The following is a 22176-nucleotide window of genomic DNA, read 5'->3' as shown; positions in this document are numbered from 1 at the left end:
CTATTAGTACTAATTCAATAATTAATCAACAGATTCACTTGCTGACAGCTACAACTGCTGATTGGTAGCAGCTATTAGTACTAATTAAATAATTGTTTAATTATATGGCTAAATAAATAAAGTTCAAGGGGAACTTAATTATCACTACGTAGATGGATGTGAAAGCATTCCCACCATCAAAGCTCGAGGGTTTGACTCCCACGACAGATCGTGGATTCGAGTGCCCTACTTAAATCTAAATAAATACCTTAGTCTTCCCCAACAGCAAAGGTAGTTGGTTCCACTGCCAATGGTCATGGGTACGAGTGCCGCAATCAACTCCCTCGTAAACATGCGTCCTTCGTCCTGATTGACACAAAGATTCGTGGGTTTGACTTCCATGAATTGTGGCGGGTTCAAGTGGCTTAACTAACTCTATCTTAATTAGCACCGACTTATTTACTATGACTGAATCCGCACAGCCTTAATTAACAATGCCTGAATTGACATCAACTCCCTCGATCGGCTTACTTGGGCTCCCTTGACTTTTCTGAGCATTGTGTGGTCACGCCAACGCTGCCTACGCCGAATTTTCCGCCTCTAGAGCCATAGAATGCGTTCGGATTAATAATTACTAATCAGCAACAGCTGATTACAGCTACTAATCAGCTATTTACAGGTACTCATCAGCAACAGTTGATTAATAGAGCGCAGCGAACGGCCAGGGCTGCTGGGACCCTGGACGGACTCCAACAGCGCATTCCAGGGGAGCTCAGCAGCATTTTCACAGCTCAGTCCATCAATCCATCTGCTAAACGCGAGACTATACAAACGTCAAAAACCACATCCGTTAAAACACTCGCTGCGTTCGTAAGTTACGAAGTTGGAGGACCCGAGCACCTTCGTCAATGCAGAGCGGCACCCGCGTAGGGCTACCTGCGTCGCTTCCGCCCTCTGGTGGCAGACCAAGGCGCGAGGCCAACCGCGAAATACGGCGTCGACGGAGAGTTCAACTACTGAAGCTAGTCTAGTAACGTTGGGCCCGACTGCCGCCCATGAAGCGCTGCTTTCTGCAGCTGACGACAGGCGACGAAACAGGTTTATGCTTAGTCCAGGCAAATATACACTTCTTTCTTAAAAACCGCTTAAATAACGGTGCCGATTGTTGTACTAAACGACGTAGACTACAAAGCGCAATTTTTCACCAAATTTTCAACAAGAACAGTGTAGTGGTGAGTGCAAACGTTTTTTCGAACACACACAGCGAAATTTGTAGAGCCTCTTTTTAGGTTGACTTGGAAGCCAACGATCGCCCTTCGTCGGCCGTTTTAATAGGAAAGAATTATATGCCCCTTTGGGTCAAAATTCGGCATAGTTGAAGGCGGCGGGACCGAAATGTGTACCATAAACGGCCGACGGAGCGAAGGGTAGAAACATGTCAGAAAATATTCGGATTGTCGTGAAACTTGTCAGGCAGGTTTCTATAAACAAGGTAAATTAATGCCTTTGAAAAGATAATTAGGCAAATTTCGGTCTGGCTAGGAATCCAATCCGCGCCTCCCCGTAGTGAGACGAGCACTATTCCCCGATGCCACAATAGCTCCAGAGCTATGGTTGACTAAAGTTGTCCCTAGTGCTTGCGTCATTGCATACGTGATGCCACTGCCTTCGTCACTGCCTCCCACGTGTCACTTGCTCTTCAGATTTCATCAAGGATGTGTCTACTGCGATGCACTCCGAAGCGTCTACCTCAGCGGCAGCTGTGAAACGTGGTCACCCACGAAAGCACGCCTCAGAAGATGAAGGAAGGCAACAAAAAGAAGACGGCATAGCCACGACAGACCTACCGTTAGGCATAAAATAAAATTTATCGTTCTGTAGCAAAATGGTCCAAACGTTTCCAGCCGGTGGCAAACGTATGCGATAACACACGCACCAGTTTAGGAGAAAAAACTTTAATGCATATCGAAAATGACAATTGGAAGCACTTCACCTAAGCGATTATAATGCTTTCGCCTTCCCACACGTAAACGATCTTAAGTGCGTCGGCACATGTCTTTGTTTTTCTTGTTTTTCCTGTCTTTGTCCGCGGTAGCGCTCTGCACATCGCAATGGAGTACTAATAGCGCAGTCTCACATATTTCTTCAGTGTATTTTTGTTACACTGTGAAGGCAGGGACAAAATGAGGAATAAAAAAAAAAAAGAGGTTACAGAGAACGGGAGCATGCATTCACGGTGTATTTATATTCTTTGTTTTCACCGTCTTATGCTTGCCTCTGCAGTGCACTTTGAACATCGTACCCTACATTTTCCCGTTCAATGGAAGCAATTACAAAAAAAAAAGCGGCCGGTAAACCCAAACTTTTCGTATCTTGTGCTATCTTGTCACGTGTTGTCACGCGTCCCGCAATGCCTGCTGTGGAGCTTTCTCGTATTCTCACATCTTTGGCGTATTTTTCCATACTACGTATTCCTGGTCACCCCAATAAAGTAATTGCGTGCGTCCGCACGCCACTTAAGCGCTCATTTGTAATATGCGACAGCGCAGATGGGTGCTTTCTTCCTCGAAGAAATCTCGCTGGTTCAGCCAAACAGCAGTCGCAAGTGCGAGTAGCAAGTGCGAGTCCGGCTATACCGCTTTCAGACGATGGGGCCCAGCTGTTCGCACAAGGCAAAGGCGTTCGGCAGAGGTGCGCCAACGGTTGCGTGCGCACGCACCGTTACTCGCGTGTTTTTCTGGCAATAATAAAAACACCTACATGAAATGGCAAACTTCGCATTTTGCTTTGGAGCGTTCTATAACGCCCTTGTGGCGTGGTCTACATTCGGTCGGTCGAAATTTGGCGCTCGAGATAATTTCGCCTGGTTCATTCAGGGTGCGGCGCTCCGGCTAAGAGCGCATCAAAGCGGTCCCACTTTCTCAGCTGGGAACGTAACCTAGGTCCGACAGAATCCAATCATGCGGTTCCTCCTAATGCTTTGGGAGCAGCTGATCATTTGGATCGGGCGCGCTTTTTCTGGATGCCGTGTCGATAGGTCTTCACGTCACTCAAATTTGAGTTGGAGCACGGTAGGGGGAACCAGTAGAATGTATCGTAAGGCTGGTGTTTTCTCGCTGAAGTGAAGCAAGGAAAGCCTGCAGCATGTTCAAATAATTTTGGCAGATACGTACGTTTGGCATCGACACTTATCTGATTTGTAGACCTACAATGAAATAAGTATCGACATGGATGAAATATGGAGCGGCTGAAGCCACCACCTAGGGCTGATGTTGCTGTTTGGCTGTGGAATGTTACGTTGGAAAAATTGTTATCATAACCGGAGCGATGAAATTAAAAAAAAATTGTCACACCGATTGCAGTTTGTGTTTGATACAGTAAAAATTCTTAGAGAAGTTTTACCACTTTTATCGCAGAAGTAGAGCTCAAAAGAACAAGAATGGTCACATAACCCTACAGCTGTCTTTCATGCCTAAATACAGGGAGGGGCTTATGATATTAAGCGACTTCAAATGGCGATAAATATAAAAGGCTTCACTTGTATCAGCACACGCAGTATGCATATCTCCACATTGCCTCTTCAGAATCGGTGACCTATTGAAATGAGCTATGATTACACCTTTCCTTAGCTTATAATAATTTTTCAAGAAAGTAGTGATCCTTTCATGACTAGTGGTTCTTGAAAACGTCACGCGCGCTATGTTCACTGCTTTCCGTAAACTATAATAAGCGACAGCGAGCATTTACCATGCTTTTCAAAGTTATGATCAGTTCGTGAGAGCCCTTATACGTGATAATTCACTCAATATCAGTAGTGATGACATTTCAGCAGATCATGGCCACATCATTGCTATCACTAGCACCGCTCTTCTTCGCGTTCTTTATTAGCTGTAAAACATAGGAACAACGAAAGGATGGGCTATCCCAATTTCCTACTTAAGGAAGATATCGAACAACAAAAATAAACAACTTAAATTAGTCAAATCACAAAACACTGTCAAGAGAAGCCGAGAGACTAGTAACAGTGCACTAAGGATGAATACGGTGAATGACCCAGCACACAACAGGTATTGTGTCTGATAAAAACAAGTCGATCAAAAAATAAGTCGGGTTGCTATTCACATGAGGGTTATATTACTGACGCATTAGAAGGCGTGTTGCTGTTCTTAGAAAGGCTTGGTGCTGGTCTAGTTGATTCGTGGTATATCGTAAAATGAGAAAGCGCAAAAAATGGACATGGAGAAGACATAACACAAGCGCTCATCACCCGCGCTCTAGCGTTCTCACGTGGGGAACAAATTGATCAGGCGCCGTAACTAGAAAGTCGTTATTCGCACTTGAAAACATATTAAGCATACATGCTCGTAATCATTTTCATATTGCTACGGCGCAATATGCGCGATCACGAAAGGCCAGCAGTGTGAAGACGACGACGACGATTAGAAGCTAGCGCGGGCTGTTGCCTCTTGGCCAAGCGCAGCGTATTTTCCTTGTAAATATATTTGTACATAGCTTTTCGTCTGCGTCTTCCTACGTAACATATCTGGTGGAGGTGGACGTTCCCTGTACCTCGTCACGGAGCTTCGCAGTGGACGGTACGTCGAGCCTTCCTTCATGGCTCCCGGCGACGACAACCCGACTCCGCCGGCTCCGACACCTGCTGCCACTTCGACCACCTACATCACTCTCCCCGCTCCCCGTGATCCTGGCGTATTCTCGGGCCAAGATGGGGAAGACGTCGATGACTGGATCAGCCTGTATGAACACGTCAGCCGCAATAACCGGTGGGACCCTACTATTATGCTCGCCAACGTAGTCTTTTACCTCGGTGGCACACCTCGAGTTTGGTATCGCACGCACGAAGATGAGCTCACCAGTTGGGATTCACTTAAGACACAGCTTCGAGACTTGTTCGGCAACCCCTACGGTCAACAACTTGCCGCGCAGAAGGCGCTTTCCGGCCGTGTGCAGACGTCAACAGAGCCCTATGTCACGTACATTCAGGACGTCTTGGCTCTGTGCCTCAAAGTTGACACCCACATGACTGAGTCAGACAAGGTTTCCCACATCCTCAAAGGCATTGCCGATGACGCCTTCAACTTGCTCGTTTGCAACAACGTAGCCACGGTGGATGCTGTTATAAGAGAGTGCCGCCGCCTGGAACTCGCCAAAAGCCGACGTATTGACCAGCAGTTTGCCCGTCTGCCCAACACCCCAGCGACATCTTCCTGTGCCGACGCTCCTCGTCCCAACAACACTGCCGATGTTACCAGGATCGTCCGGCGTGAGATCGAGGCCGCCTATCCGGCTGCCTTCGACTCCAGTCCCACCAACACATCTGCAGTCACGGTCTCACTGATCCAGGCAGTTGTCCGCCAGGAGTTTGAAAACATGGGTCTTCACACCATCTGCTCGGCCCATCGCCCTAATACCCGCCCGGCTTCTTCGATTTCGCCCCGTCCCGCATCTTCTTACCCACCACGTTTCCGCAACCCATCTGAATGGCGCACTGCTGACGACAAGCCTATTTGTTTCCACTGCCATCGAATCGGGCACATTTCTCGGCACTGTCGTAGTCGCTGGAGTTCCCCGAGCCGGCCTACTTATACTGCCTACTCTCGCCCCTCAGGTGGCCCTTCTCGTCCCTATGCCGCACGCTCCGATAATGCCACCACTGATTCTCCTGCAACGAACCGCCCCTATTCTCGTTCGCCTTCGCCCCAACGACGACAATCTCGCTCTCCCCAGCCCCGTCGCTCCTATTCGCCGACTCCCTTCGGACGCCGCTCCCAGCCGGAAAACTAGACGATGCAGCGCCTCGAGGTGACGCTGCATTGCTCCCTACGCCGCCAAATCCTCTACTGACTTTGCCCACTCATCTGAACCTTCTTGACGTGCAAGTCGACGGTGTTTCTGTGTCTGCTCTCATAGACACTGGGGCGCATTTGTCCGTAATGAGCGCTGACCTTCGTAACCGGCTCAAGAAAATTATCACGCCCGCCACGACGCCTGTTGTCCGTGTCGCCGATGGCGGAACAGCCCCCGTAATTGGTATGTGTACCGCCCGCGTCTCCTTCGCCGATCGCTCAACAATCGTGCTATTCACAGTCATCGCCCACTGTCCCCACGACATCATCCTCGGCTTAGACTTCCTTTCCGCACATTCTGCTCTCATCGATTGTTCCGCCAGTACTCTCCGCCTTGACCTGCCTGTTCTGGATCCTGCTGAACCACACCCCAGTCGCCTCAGTTCCGCCGACTTCGTTCGCTTGCCACCTTCGGCACTGACCTACGTTGACCTAGTGTCATCCCCACCAGTCCCCGACGGTCACTACATCGCGGCTCCTATGCAAGACGTCCTCCTTACACATGGGATCACAGTACCCCATACAGTTTTATCTATTACGGCGAATTGCGTCTGCCTGCCAGTGGTCAACTTTGGCTTGACGACACAAGTGCTGCCACGTGGGATGTCTTTGGCCCAGCTTTGTTCATTCGAGGATCACTCAGTAGCATCCATTGCAGTAGACGACACTTCATCCGATACTCCTCTACCATCGCAGTCGGCAAATTGTACCATCGCTGACTTACGGAAAATGATTGCCCCCGACTTGCCCTCCGAGCACGCTCGTGAACTCTACCGCCTTCTGTTTTCCTACCACGATATTTTTGACTTTAACGATCGTCCTTTAGCCCAAACTACAGCTGTCAAACATCGCATTAATACCGGCGATGCCCCTCCTATTCATCGCCGCCCGTATCGAGTGTCACCAGCTGAGCGTCAAGTTATTCACGCAGAAGTTCGCAAAATGCTTGCCAAGAACATTATTGAACCATCATATAGTCCATGGGCGTCACCTGTAGTACTGGTCAAAAAGAAGGATGGCTCATGGCGCTTTTGCGTGGATTATCGGCACCTTAACAGGGTTACCAAAAAGGACGTGTATCCCCTACCTCGGATTGATGACGCCCTTGACTGCCTCCACGGTGCTCGCTATTTCTCTTCTATTGACCTTCGCTCCGGCTACTGGCAGATTGCCGTGGACGATCTCGACCGCGAGAAGACTGCTTTTGTCACACCCGACGGTCTTTATCAATTCAAAGTGATGCCGTTCGGTCTATGTAACGCCCCTGCCACTTTTGAACGCATGATGGACTCCCTTCTTCACTGTTTCAAATGGTCCACGTGCCTGTGCTACTTGGACGACGTTATCGTATTCTCCCCAACGTTCGCTACGCACCTCGAGCGCCTCTCAGCAGTCCTGGACGTTTTTCGGCGAGCCGGTCTGCAACTCAACGCATCGAAGTGCCAATTCGGCCGTCGCCAGATTACCGTCCTTGGACATCTCGTTGACGCGAACGGAGTGCAACCAGACCCAGGCAAGATCCATGCTGTTACGCACTTCCCTGTTCCGAAGTGTGTCAAGGATGTGCGCAGCTTCATCGGCGTTTGTTCGTACTTCCGCCGTTTCGTGAGAAATTTCGCCGCCATAGCACGACCACTAACCGACCTTTTGAAAAAAGACGCTCCTTTCCAGTGGGGCGATAACGAGGCCTCTGCATTCTCTCATCTAATCGACATTCTCACAACGCCTCCCGTTTTGGCCCATTTCGATCCTTCTGCGCCTACCGAAGTCCGCACTGATGCCAGCGGTCACGGAATTGGAGCAGTACTGGCACAACGCCAGCGTGGCCACGACCGTGTTATCGCTTACGCCAGTAGGCTCCTCTCACCCGCGGAGCGCAACTATTCCATCACTGAGCGTGAGTGTCTGGCCCTAGTTTGGGCGGTTGCGAAATTCCGCCCATACTTATATGGCCGATCCTTTTCCGTTGTCACAGACCATCACGCGCTTTGCTGGTTATGCTCACTGAAAGATCCTACAGGAAGACTTGGTCGCTGGGCCTTACGCCTCCAAGAATATTCGTATACTGTCACCTATAAATCTGGCCGACTACACAAGGACGCTGACTGCCTGTCTCGCTACCCGGTCGACGAGCCTGACGACGCCGACAGTAGTAGCGCCAACGGCATTTTCTCTGTCTCTGCCTTCGGTAACATCGCCGATGAGCAGTACCGAGACCTATCGCTGCGAGCACTTATCGAGCGTCTGCGCTCTACACCTACCGACGCATCCGTTCGCCGATATGTCCTCCAGGGTGGCATTCTGTATCGAAGGAACTTCCTCCCTGACGGCTCTGACCTTCTTCTTGTCGTGCCAAAACAGCTACGACAGACTGTGCTCTTTGAGATGCATGACGCACCCACTTCAGGACATCTTGGGGTAACCCGCACGTACGACCGCGTCCGCCGCCGCTTCTATTGGCCTGGTCTCGCTCGCTCCGTTCGACGCTATGTTGCTGCCTGTGATCCCTGCCAGCGTCGGAAGACACCTCAGGTGCTACCTGCCGGTCATCTCCAGCCGATCACCGTCCCTGTGGAACCGTTCTTTCGTGTTGGATTAGACCTGCTCGGTCCCTTTCCCACGTCATCTTCTGGGAACAAATGGGTAGCCGTCGCGACTGATTACGCCACCCGATACGCTATCACTCGGGCTCTCCCTACCAGCTGCGCCACTGACGTCGCGGACTTTCTCTTGCGTGACATTATCTTGCTTCATGGCGCCCCGCGACAGCTGCTTACTGACCGTGGTCGAAACTTCCTCTCGAAAGTTATCGCTGACATTGTGCGTTCCTGCTCCATTCAACACAAACTGACTACTTCATACCATCCTCAAACCCATGGCCTGACAGAGCGGTTAAACCGTAGTCTTACCGATATGCTGGCCAAGTACGTTTCCAAGGACCACCACGACTGGGACATTGCCCTTCCTTACGTAACATTTGCGTACAATTCTTCCCGGCACGACACCGCCGGATTTTCTCCCTTTTATCTACTGTACGGTCGCGAACCTACCTTGCCCCTAGACACGGCACTTCCTCCTGCTGCGGTCTCAACAAGCGAGTATGCGCGCGACGCCATCGCCCTCGCTGACCATGCACGCCAGCTTGCCCGTGCTCGACTGACGGCCTCACAGACCACTCAGCAGTGTCAGTACAACGCCCGCCATCGTGACGTACAGTTTTCACCTGGTGCGCTCGTGCTCCTGTGGTCGCCCTCTCGTCACGTCGGACTTTCAGAGAAGCTCCTTTCGCGATACACAGGGCCCTACCGCGTGCTGCGCCAGGTGACGCCTGTGACTTACGAAATTGCTCCTGTGGCCTCAACCTCGTCCTCTCCTGTGGCATCTAGTGATGTCGTACACGTCAGTAGGCTCAAGGCCTACTACACTGCTTCCGAGTCCGATCTTTAGTCGCTCCGGGACGGCGCTTTTGCAGCCGGGGGTAGTGCTACGGCACAATATGCGCGATCACGAAAGGCCAGCAGTGTGAAGACGACGACGACGATTAGAAGCTAGCGCGGGCTGTTGCCTCTTGGCCAAGCGCAGCGTATTTTCCTTGTAAATATATTTGTACATAGCTTTTCGTCTGCGTCTTCCTACGTAACAATATCATTGGAGTTTCATACCCGATCTTCCGCGTATTATGCTTGTGTCAAAGCTAATGAAGGTTGAACCGTTTTCCTTAAAGCGGAGAATATTCAGGCTTGGATCCAGGCTGTGATCCAGGGTTGGTCCCACAGTCATTTTGCGAGCTGCTCCACTGCTGCAGCTGCATTGTTTTTTTTTTTTTTTTTTGCCGATACACTGTGTCGTACGCACAGCTATAGTTATGCGGCAGTAACTCACATGATGGATACGATGGGCTTCAGAAGCACCTGTTTATGCACAGCTTTCCAACGTTGGCGCGAAATTCATAGCATCGTGCACACAACTCGTAGTATATACAAACTACATGATCACAACTACATGATCTAACGAATGGCCACATTGTTTACATCACAGCCTTGTAGAAGCTTACATAAACATCGCAAAACACATATTCGAGATTTGCTCGTCACACACTTGGCTGATTGCGGTAGTCCAAGTCCGTAGACCGTCGCTAAATTCTGACATTGGAAGAAAGGCACATGTTGCAGGCTGCTAGAAGCTTGCAGTTATAAAACTTAAATTTAGGTGTCACGAGTCCACTAACTACAGAGCAAGCAAGTAATGCAACCTAATTATCGCGGGTCTGTCAGCCTCTTATGCTCTAATCTCACGTGATCGACACGTCAGCTTAAGAGAAAGACAACCTGTTAACGTATTACCGATAACGCAGAGATGCCGCATTAGAGGTTCAACGTCCGGGTTGCATTTGTTCCGGAAACCGGCGCCTAAGCGTTCCTGTCATGAAAAGCGTTGACGGAAGTGGTTTAACAGCTACGTAACTAATGTACCACTATTAAAAAAAATGTGTTGTACATTTCAGTCGATTTATCACGAGCGTATTGCAGCTTTATTTAAAATTATGTCAGCTCCACCCACAGGTCTTTTAATAATTCCGTGGTTACCGTGCTGAATGAACACTTAAAGAGCTTGCATAATTTAAAAATAAACATACCGAACATGCTAACCCTGGCATCATACAAGATGTGGATGTGCACAGCAAGGTCCGCTGCAGTGACCATAGGAGGATAAGAACTCGAATCAGCCTAAAATTGAGGAGGGAATGGAAGAAACTGGTGCATAAGAAGCCGATCAACGAGTTAGCGGTAAGAGGGAAAATAGAGGAATTCCGGATCAAGCTACAGAACAGGTATTCGGCGTTAGCTCAGGAAGGGGATCGTGGAGTTGAAACAATGAACGACAATCATCTGGGCATCATAAAGGAGTGTGCAATAGAAGTCGGTGGTAACTCCGTCAGACAGGATACCAGTAAGCTATCGCAGGAGACAAAAGATCTCATCAAGAAACGCCAATGTATGAAAGCTTCTAACCCTAAAGCTAGAATAGAACTGGCAGAACTTTCGAAGTTATTCAACAGGTGTAAGACAGCTGACATATGGAACTATAATATGGATAGAATTGAACATGCTCTCAGGAATGGAGGAAGCCTAAAAGCAGTGAAGATCAAACTAGGAATTGGCAAGAATCAGATCTATGCGTTAAGCGAGAAAGCCGGCAATATCATTACTAATATGGATGAGATAGTTTATGTGGCTGAGGAGTTCTATAGAAATTTATACAGTACCAGTGGCACCCACGACCATTATGGAAGACAGAATAGTCTAGAGGAATTTGAAATCCCACAAGTAACGCCGGAGGAAGTAAAGAAAGAATTGGGAGCTATGTAAAGGAGGAAGGTAACTGGGGAGGATCAGGTAACAGCAGATTTGTTGAAGGATGGTGGGCGGATTGTTCTAGAAAAACTGGCCACCCTGTATACGCAATGCCTCATGACCTCGAGCGTACCGGAATCTTGGAAGACCGCTAACATAATCCTAGTCCATAAGAAAGGGGACGCCAAAGACTTGAAAAAATATAGACCGATCAGCTTACTGTCCGTTGCCTACGTTGCCTAAGGTAATCGCAAATAGAATCAAGCACACCTTAGACTTCTGTCAACCAAAGGACCAGGCAGGATTCCGCAAGGACTACTCAACAATAGACCATATTCACACTATCAATCAGGTGATAGAGAAATGTGCACAATATAACCAACCGTTATATATAGCTTTCATTGATTACGAGAAAGCGTTTGATTCAGTCGAAACCTCAGCAGTCATGGATGCATTACGGAATCAGGGTGTAGACGAGCCGTATGTAAAAATAGTTAAAGATATATATAGCGGTTACACAGCCACCGTAGTCCTCCATAAAGAAAGCAACAAAATCCCAATAAAGAAAGGAGTCAGGCAGGGAGATACGATCTCTCCAATGCTATTCACAGCGTGTTTACAGGAGGTATTCAGAGACCTGGATTGGGAACAATTGGGGATAAGAGTTAATGGAGAATACCTTAGTAACTTGCGATTCGCTGATGATATTGCCTTGCATAGTAACTAAGGGGACCAATGGCAATGCATGCTCGCTGAGCTGGAGAGGCAAACCAGAAGGGTGGGTCTAAAAATTAATCTCAGAAAACTAATGCAATGTTTAACCCTCTCGGTAGAGAACAGCAGTTTACGATAGGTAGCGAGACACTGGAATTGGTAAGGGAATACATCTACTTAGGGCAGGTAGTGACCGCAGATCCGGATCATGAGACTGAAATAATCAGAAGAATAAGAATGGGCTGGTGTGCGGTTGGCAGGCATTCTCAGTTCATGAACAGCAGGTTGTCATTATCCCTCAAGAGGAAAATGTATAACAGCTGTGTCTTACCAGTACTCACGTACGGGGCAGAAACCTGGAGGCTTACGAAAAGGGTTTTACTTCAATTGAGGGCGGCGCAACGAGCTATGGAAAGAAGAATGATGAGTGTGACAAGGGATAAGAAAAGAGCAGATTGAGTGAGGGAACAAACGCGAGTTAATGACATCTTAGTTGAAATCAAGAAAATAAATGGGCATGGGCAGGACATGTAATGAGGAGGGAAGATAACCGATGGTCATTAAGGGTTACGGACTTGATTCCAAGGGAATGGAAGCGTAGCAGGGGGCGGCAGAAAGTTAGGTGGGCGGATGAGATTAAGAAGTTTGCAGGGACGACATGGGCACAATTAGTGCATGACCGGGGTGGTTGTAGAAGTATGGGAGAGGCCTTTGCCCTGCAGTGGGCGTAACCAGGCTGATGATGATGGTGATGATGATGATGATGATGATGATGATGATATGTATGTGTAGTGTGACAAGAGCCGCGCTGTAGTCTCGCGATACTGCGAAGAAAGGAAATGTAAACGACGATACTAAACAGAGCAGCGGGAGAGCAGGCACTTGCATAAATGCTATAGACACATCAGGCACGTTTTTTTCGTGTGCTTCGAATGGATTAAGCAGTAGTCTAAATGCGAAAGCGAGCCATGAAACCACACCCCACTTTTACGGCATGCGCCATGATAAGAAACTACGAGTAGTTACTTGTGTACAATGGTCTCAACTGAAGAAAGCAAGAGTTGCCGACTGAACCCATGTACTTCATGCATTCGGATTCGGAGTCAGGCGATTAGTTTCAACCACAGATCATGCTTAATTTCACCATATTGTGATTGATAAGAGAGTTCGTAATCATTTACAATGCTTTCTTAAAAGCAATTTAGAAATTTACATTCAGTGTCGGCCACGCACCTGCACGCAGAAGAATAACAATGTTCATAAAAATTACAGGCGTACATTATATAAATGAGAGACAGATTGCATATTTAAGTTCAATGTGGCAAGGTTCAAGGTTGACGTGATGGAACAGGGATATGCATCAATAATATAACTTGATCAGTACACTTCGCTGATTTTTCGCGCAGATTCAAACGACCAGAATTACGTAGTTGCATTGAGCGTTTAGGTTCATTAAATAAGGGAAATCCAAGCATCCACTTGTACCAGTTGCTACAAAGAAAACACATACGGGTGCCTTGAAAGCAAAACCTCGCAGTCGAAGAAAAGTTCCTCGTGGTCCGGGACTCGAACCCGGGACCACCGCCTTTCCTGGGCAGCACTCTACCATCTCAGCTAACCAGGCGGCTAGCAGATAGCAGGGCGAAGTCGAATTTGTCAACAACTTGAAGCAAGTGCAACGTTTACATTCATGCAGCTCTGCAGGTTGCGCAAAACTAAGTCGTCTATTTGAGAATTCATTAAAAGCAAGAAAATATTCTCCTTTTATGACGGGACAACAATGGCGAAGGACTACGTGATACCTAATTGTACATGTTTTCTACCACACTTTGCAGGAGCTCATGTGTTTGGTAGCATCGATCTGTATGTAAAAGCTCACCGCAATCGCAGGACAGATGAAGTAACATCATTACGTGCAGAAAGAGAGAGAGAGAAAGGAACGCTTATTGTTCGAAACAGTGTCCCGAACGAGGCCCGGTATCAGCCAGAGTTTGGCAGGCTGCTTAGTTCACAAAGCACAAAGGAACAATATATTCGCCAACGTCAGAGGTTCGATTATATTCTATTCTTGGATGGGGCACATCAATGCCGAGCCATCTATGGCGGCCTTTTTCGGTCGTCGGCATGACAGCAGGCAGTCTTTTCATTTCCTGTTGCAGCGCAAACTCCTGTTCGAGTCGACCGGAAATAGCTTTCCAAACATGACTCGCTCCTTCGCCCAAGGCTAGAGATCCAGTGTGCGAGCCACTTCCACGCTTAAGCCTTCACAAAATAGTACCACATATAGGATTGCGAATCAGCGCTTCCGTTATTTACTGCCGAGCGTCGCGACCTAAAGCCCAGATGAGATGCCCCGCTTGCTGGCCTCTGCCCGCTATAGCTTTCACAGAACTGCAGTTACAGATTTCTTAGGGAACAAGTGTATCGTGCGCGTTCAATAATAAATTTGTTGCCATGTACAGAGAAAATATACGTCGCGTTTCAAATGTCAATTCCATAGCACAGTTAGCAAAGTTAAGGTTTGCTTTCGATTTGAGAAAAAAAAATTAGTCATAAGAAATAGGCCGAACTAGAAGCAGTCATGACCAAAGCAGATCAATTCAAGCTAGTGCTCGTGAACAAATAAGCGTCTTTCGTACGTGAAAGTGAAGACAACTTAGAAATACTGAATGCGACCAAAATACACTAATTTACAGGAAGTTGGGCGCCAGGAGCTACGAGAGCAAACAGGCAAGGTCGTCACGGTTACAACGGACCTAATAAAGCAACCACAAAGCATGAAAGTGTCTAACTCAAAAGGTAATATGCAATAGGCTGAAATTTCAAAGCTGACAAATAAGAGCAAAGTAAGTAATATTCGAAATTATCAAGTTGGAAAGATAGCGCCAACAGTAAAAGAAGGAACATATTGAATTACATAATAAGGAAACTACATGTCATTCGAAAGAACAAGGTGTGTGCAGTGAAATATAAGCACGAAAGGTGTCATCAGCAATTCTGTTGATATGGGAAAGGCAGCACAGGAATTCTATGCAGAGAGAGAAAGAGAGAAGGGAAGAAGGAAAGGCAGGGAGGTTAGCCAGACTGATTCTAGTTTGCTACCCTATACGTGGGGAGGGGAATGGGGAGTGAAAGAGAGAGAGAGAGAAAAGATGAGTCTTCACCGCACTTTCACATGCACTTAGGTGTTCGATGTCGATAGTCTGGCACTCAAGCCTGTTGCTTTCAGTTAGTGAAGAAGCGCTCGAACTGCTGTCTGGGCTAATGAACTGTAAGGCCAGGCTCCCAAGATCTTTGCTTCTGTAAATGGCCTGTCATCCAGTCTATTCAAGGCACACTGGAGAGCCTTACGTTGGTTATCAAAGCGAGAACAGTGGCACACAAGTTTACTGATGGTCTCTTCATACTTGCACTTAGCGCACATTGGTGAGTCCGCCATTCCAATACGATAGCTGTAGAAGTTGGTGAATGCTACTCCTACCCACATCCGACACAGCCGTGTTGCGTCACGTCGTGAAAGCTTTCCTGCTAATTTCAGTTTTAGTGATGGGTCGAGGCTGTACAAACGACACTTAGAGTTCTGTGGTGAATGCCAGTAACTTAATGTGATGGTACGAGCGAGACGGCGAAGCTGTCTTGCAGCGTCTGCTCTCGATAAAGGTATAAGGAGTGTCGGTGCGCCATCCTGGGCACGTAGGGCAGCGTCATCGGCACTGTAATTACCAACAACGCCACAACGTCCCGGCAGCCACTGAAAGATAATATCCTGTCCTCGTTTAGAAGCGCAAAGGCAAGTTTCGTTGATTTTAGACAATTATTTATACAATTACGGACAGTACATGACCGTAATTGCCACGCCGTAAACCTCTCAAGATCTAGAGGGCTGCTTTCGAATCACAAGATATTGCTAAATTGTTGGGCGGTTCTTTTTGAGTGTATTCGACAGCAGCGTGAAGAGCAGCCAGTTCGGAACCTGTAGATGTCGTTACGTGTGAAGTCTTAAACTTGATGACGACCGACTGAGATGGTATAACAATGGCACCCGTCGAATTTTCCGAGACGGAACCGTCCGTGTAAACATGGATTCGGTTAGCGTGTGAACAATGCAAAGGTTCGAATGTGATCTACTTCAGAGCCGCGGTGGTCAGGCTAGCTTTCTTCACTATGCCTGAAATAGCAAGGTACACAGGAGGCTTTTTAAGCACCACAGAGGGCATGGCGTACTTGTTGCAGGTAAGTGCCTCAATGACAAAGAGTGCCGGTTAGACGCAACTGATCTGGAGAACACTGCCTTGGGTCTTTTATTGGGCAAGCGAGCGAGATGGTGGTCGGGGACTTTGGATGTATGGCGAACATGCACCCGAAGTGTGTCGATAGCAATATAGGTCATTATATGGTGGTCTCTTGCGGTGGAAATTGTTGCTATGGTTGAAGCACTTCGAGGTAGCCTCAGACATGTTCGAAGGGCTTGGCCTTTATTGCTCTGTAGGACATGGATGTTAGTTTTGTTAGTATTGGACAGATTTGGTGTGCTATATCGCAAATATCCTAGGAAGAGCGTCCTGTATAGCTGAAGCATAGATGCCACGGATGTGCCCCACGTTTTAGCTGCAAGAAACCTTACATACGTGCGATAGAAGTAAGCCTTTTTTTCAAGTATGAAATGGGGGGGGGGGGGGGGGCTCCATGACAGGTCTGTCGATAATAACGCCTAGGAATCGGAGAGATTTTGCGTATGAAATTGTTTGGTGTTCAATAGAAATGGGATACCAGGTCATGGGCTTGTGGGTAAAAGCGACTAAGGCGTACTTCTCGGTCGAAATGCTGAGACCTTTAGCACGCAGGTACGATGATGTTAGAGTGACTGCTTTTTGGAGCCGTCCGCACACCTGGAGACGTGTAACTGCCGAGACACATATGCATATATCGTCAGCATATATGGAAAGGTTTGTTGTATGTGGTAGAACGTCGGCAAATCCAAGGATTGCAAGGTTGAACAAAGTGGGGCTAAGAACCTCACCCTGCAGGACGCCACGGCAAGCCTATGGTCAGCGGTTCGGCCATCTTTACTGTGCACAAAGAACGATCTTTTGAATAGATAGTTCCGAATTCATCGAAACATGCGTCCACCAATTCCATTATTTTCCAGGGCATCAAGAATAGCTTCATCCGTTACATTATCATAGGTGCTTTTCACATCGAGGAAAAGTGCAACCGATATACGCTTGCGGTGTTTTTCTTGTTGTACAGACGTCATGAGGTCGATGACGTTGTCAGTAGAGGAACGGCCTCTTCTAATTCCAGCCAAGGCCTCGGGGTCTCTGCCACGCCTACATTGGGCAGCCCTCAAGGGTAACCCCTCATTCCGCTACCATAGAATTTTTTTATTTACGGATTACTAGACCTCCCATTTCCCCCGGACGTGTTTTCGCAGGCCTACGATAATAACACTGTAATCGTTCTCTCTGCAGCCAATCGCCGCGACGTATCGATAAAAGTTGCGATACAGAGGGTACCACATGGAGCTGAACGTGATGATGAAAAACATCGGTTTGAGGGTGGGATGACAGTCCCAAGGTTTCAGGGGGTACAGGAGAAGCACATCACTTTTGCAAGTTGGCAAAGTGATGTGCGTGTGGGGATGGTGCGGAAGAGAGTCGCCTCGTGTATATGGGTCAGAAATAATAATGAAGTCCATGTGACGCTGCTGAATAAAATTCGACAACAACAATGTTGGTAATCGGGAATGCACTAGATTTGCCTGCAGAAATTTTACAGGTACGTTGTCAGCCATGGGTGACAGTATGCATTAAGACGATTTAAGAGCGGGGATAACAACAATGAAGGAAGGCAGACTGAGTGGAGGGAAGAGGAGACAAAAACTGAGAGACAAAAGGAAAAGAAAGAAAAAAGAAATAAAGAAGAAAGTAAGGAAGAAAGAGAAGAGAACGAAACCACTAGAATGAAAATAATTCTATGCAGAACTGTACAATACCTAGAGACGCCACGTAATGATTGTAAATACTGACGAACCACAAACAGAGATAGCACGGGTAACTAGCGACGAGGTTAGAACGGCTTTTGGAACATATGTCAGGACAAAAGCGCCAGCATAATATGGAACAAGAGCCGATATGGGGATCAAAGGTGGAGGTAATATCATACACTAAGAGCCCGCGACACTACTCGCAATGCCTCATGTCTTCAAGTGTACTAGGGAGTTGAAATAATGTCAGGATCATACCAGTCCATAAGAAGGAACACCCTAAACGTCCTCTATACATATAGAGCCATTATCTTTCTTTACTTATTACCGAAAATAATCCCCAAGGTAATTTTCAATGGAACTAGGGCAATGCTTCAATAAACCAAGAAAACAGACTGGCTTCAGGAGGGATATTCTACACTGGGGGATATCCAGGTTATCAGTCAGGTAATTGAGAAATATAGGTGATACAACCAACCTCTATGTGGCCTAAATAGGTTACAAGAAGGTGCATAATTCAGTAGACGTAATATCATAGCCAAGCCAAGAGCCGAAGTGATAATTCCCATGTCTCCCATCGTCCTGAAAGAATACAACGAGCCTCCGACCTATAGCGGATCATCAGCTGAAGACCCTGAAAGCTAGCTGGAGACATATGAGATGTTCGAGATGTTCAGTAACTGGAACTCTGAGGACTATTAGCGCCATGTGTTCTTCTCGTTCGAAGATTACGCGAGCACCTGGCTTGGGAGCCGGGAGTCGACTCTGACGCCGTGCTACCTGTTTCGCAATGGCTTCCTGCAGACGTTCACGAGCGTTGTGCGCAAGTAAAAGGCAGAAGCTTTTCTAGAAGCCCGTGTGTAGCTACCGAATGAGAACGTTGCCATTAACATGGGAGATATTGCCTTTCTGTTTCGCCGTGCCGACCCGATTATGTCTGAAGAGAAGAAAGTTAGTTTCCTCATGCGGGGGGTAAAGAAGGGACTCTTTGCTCGAATAATTCGCAATCCGCCTAATACAGTTACGGAATTCTCAACAGAGGCCACGCCATCGAGAAGACGCTAGAGACGCGAAGTGGGCAGTATCACTGTCAAGTGCTTACGCAGAGGCACGAAGTCCATGCACTTGGCTCCGACAAGTTCTCAGAAACATTCAGGGCCGTCGTGTGCGAAGACTACGCAACATGTCTCCTGTGTCGTAGCCTAAAGGAGCCTCGATCACCGACATTGAGAATTAAAAAATTCAGTGGTCACTGTGAGTTCCCGGTGTGCAGCCTGAATCACCGCAGCCCCAGCCTGAAGCAAAGGCCTACGCTATCGTCGCCTGCCGTCAGCTTCTTTTTTTCACGTCGCTCCAGAGACGGGTAAAGCCGCAGTTCTGTCGCCACCATCGGTGCCGCCGCCGCACCCGCCGCTACCAGTTCGTCTGCCTGTCAGCCATTGCTACATCCCGAGGAAGGCAGACGTGCTGTGCACTCCTCCCCACCGACCACTTTGCTATGACTGCGGAGAAGCGGGCTACGTCTACGGCCGTTGCCCATACCGTGAGATAGGACTACGTGAATTCAGCGTCAACGTGCCTCGTCCACAGCTTGGCGACCAACCACATGACATGACCGACTATATCGCCGCAGCGCAGTGAAGAACACGACGTGCCTCGGCGTTCGCCGTCACTAGGACGCTATCCAGAGGGCTCGACAGTTCGGGCCAACGCTCGATACTTACTGGCCGCTCCACGCCCGACGATGGCCTAAGGTTAACAGCGCGCCTTCACTACGCGCTATGCCATCCTGATTCGTGGCCCAGTGAACGCCTGAAATTAACACCTTGGATGGAATATCGGCTGGGCCATTCTAATAGAGATCCAACGCTTTCCCGGCTTACTTATGCAGCAAACAGTATTAGCCCGCTGCTCAACAAGACGGGAATTATTGCACCGAGATTCCTGTGGACTTGCCAGCATAGGTTACTAAGTTGCATTTCTTGGAACAACACAGGGCTTGTAGTAAGCAAATTTTATATTCCTGATATTTTTCGATGTAGTTTTGCACGACTTGCTCAGCGTAACCGGCGTTTAAAGAAAAGTCAATACAAGCTTAAAATCTGGAGTGTTACGTGCCTAGACCACAATGTCATTACAGGGCACGTCGATATGGGGGACTTTGAATTTATCATAACAACTTGTAGATTTCATGAGCACACAATGCATGGCAGACAGATGTTTTGCACTGCGTCCTTACCGAAATGTGCCCCCGTAAAACTAAAAGCTAGTGCACAACGTAAGAAGCAGGGGAAGTCGTATATCGTCCTAACAGCTAGCCATTCCTTTACAGATCGTACAAGGCCGTATTAGCTTTAGATAAGAAACAATGGTATTGCGCATTTGCCTACACATTGAAGTTTTGCATGAGCGCTCCGCGGTTTTCGAGGAAAAATATTCTGTGATGCATCAAGAATTTCACTGCCAGAGAGCTGATTGAACCGTTTTATATTGCCTCGAGATGAAGCACGAGTATTATTAAAACGTCAATATTGTTCTCTTTTTTTAAAAGCGATGTTGTCAATGATTAAGATTTGGCGGATTGCGTGCGCCCCTACCCCAACAATGTTTCATACGTAGGTCAATCCGGAAGATAGTGCGAACTGGTCCGAACCGCAGCGGACATGAATCAGGCGTTAAGCACTCCCCGTACGTGGGCCGAGCCCGAAGGCAACCAAATGTCGAGCCGAGCCGCGGCCGAGGTCAATCAGGCGTTAAGAACTTCCCATACGTGGGCCGATCACGGATATGGTGCACTACCGGGACGAGGCGGGGCGGTCGTGAAGCAGGCATTCAGTACTCCCAATACGTGGCCCGATTCCGAAGATGGTGGGTGCAATACCGGGACGACCCGCGGAGGACATGAAGCAGGCGGTAAGCACTTCCCTTACGAGGGCAGAGCCCGAAGCTAGTCAAATGCCGAGCCGAGCTGCAGCAGAGGTGAAGCAGGCGTTAAGCACTCCCCATACGCGTGCCGATCCCGAAGATAATGCAATACTGAGACGACCAACGGCGGACATGCAGCACATGGTAAGCTTTTCGCATACGTGGGCTGATCCCGAAGATGGTGCAATGCCTGGCCGACCCGTGGCGGAGGTGCATTTCGCCATTAAGGGATCCACATGCACAGCTTCGCCGGCCATCCTTCTTCAAAAAGTGGAAGGACAGTGACAGTGACAAGAACTTTATTAGAGTGTCCTGAGGAACCCGATTGGGGGGAACCGAAGGCTCCCCGATCAAGTTGGTGGCTCCGCCCACGACGGCACAGGGAGGTGGTGACTCTCCGCGACGACGAGGGCCCTCTGGACGGCCTGTAGCTGGTTTGTAAAATCCGAGCTCTTCAGCAAGGCGTCCCACTTGGACTTGTTATGAAAGTCGGAGCCCGCGTTGTAAGGGCACAGCCAGAGCATGTGGTCAAAGGAGCAGCAAGTGTGACCGCATTTGGAGCACGATTGCGGGAAGTTCGGGTCTATTCAACTAAGCGCTCTCGGGGTGAGGTAGGATCTCGTCTGTAAAAGCCTGAAAGTAACAGCCTGAGCCCTGTTCAGTTTCGGGCTGGGGGGAGGGAATTTCCTCCTGCTATGTCTGTAATGTGACGTAATTTCATGAAAGGTCGTAAGATTATCTTTGAAGGGGCAATCCTGCGAGAGAGCCGGACCGTTAGCTCGGGCGCGGTTCGTGAATTCACGCGCCAGGCAGTTGGCCCGCTCGTTAGGGTTGGAGCCCGCTTGCTTAGTTACATCGTTCATGTGCGCCGGGAACCACGCTATGGTATGACCTCCAGTGTCTTCTCGCGTAGTAATACGAAAGGATCTGTTGACGATGTCGGCTGCGTGTTTACAAACTAGAGCGGACGAGAAAGCCCCGACCGCCGTGCGCGAGTCGGAGAAAATGGTCGCCGGGCCTTTTGCGGCTTGAAGAGCCAAGGCTATCGCGGTTTCCTCCGCCTCGTTCACGTGTTTAGCGTAAATTGATGCGGCGCTGATAAGTGTTCCGCGCGCGTCAACGACCGTGATTGCAAACCTGTCTTCGCTGCCATATTTGGCGGCGTCGACGAAGAATGCATCTGCCCCGTAAGGATCGATTCGTCGAAGGATGGTTCTAGCCCGCGCTCTTCTGCAACCTTCGTTATATATTGGGTGGATGTTCCTCGGCACGGGCTCAACCTTTATACCTTCACGGGCTAATTTAGACAGGGGGTGTCTGTCGAGCGGTGCCTGTATAGGGAGTAGACCAG

The 22176-nt window shown here is 48.5% G+C and overlaps 1 protein-coding gene across 1 annotated transcript in view; it reads right to left on the bottom strand.

The window, feature by feature from the left end:
- Nucleotides 1–22176, bottom strand: part of LOC126540237 (uncharacterized) — a 144832-nt gene that overhangs the window by 89763 nt on the left and 32893 nt on the right. The window lies entirely within an intron of this gene.

This window comes from Dermacentor andersoni, chromosome 2 (genome assembly GCF_023375885.2).
Source record: "Dermacentor andersoni chromosome 2, qqDerAnde1_hic_scaffold, whole genome shotgun sequence".
NCBI classification, from domain to species: domain Eukaryota; kingdom Metazoa; phylum Arthropoda; class Arachnida; order Ixodida; family Ixodidae; genus Dermacentor; species Dermacentor andersoni.
This window is presented reverse-complemented; position numbering and strand designations above follow the sequence as displayed.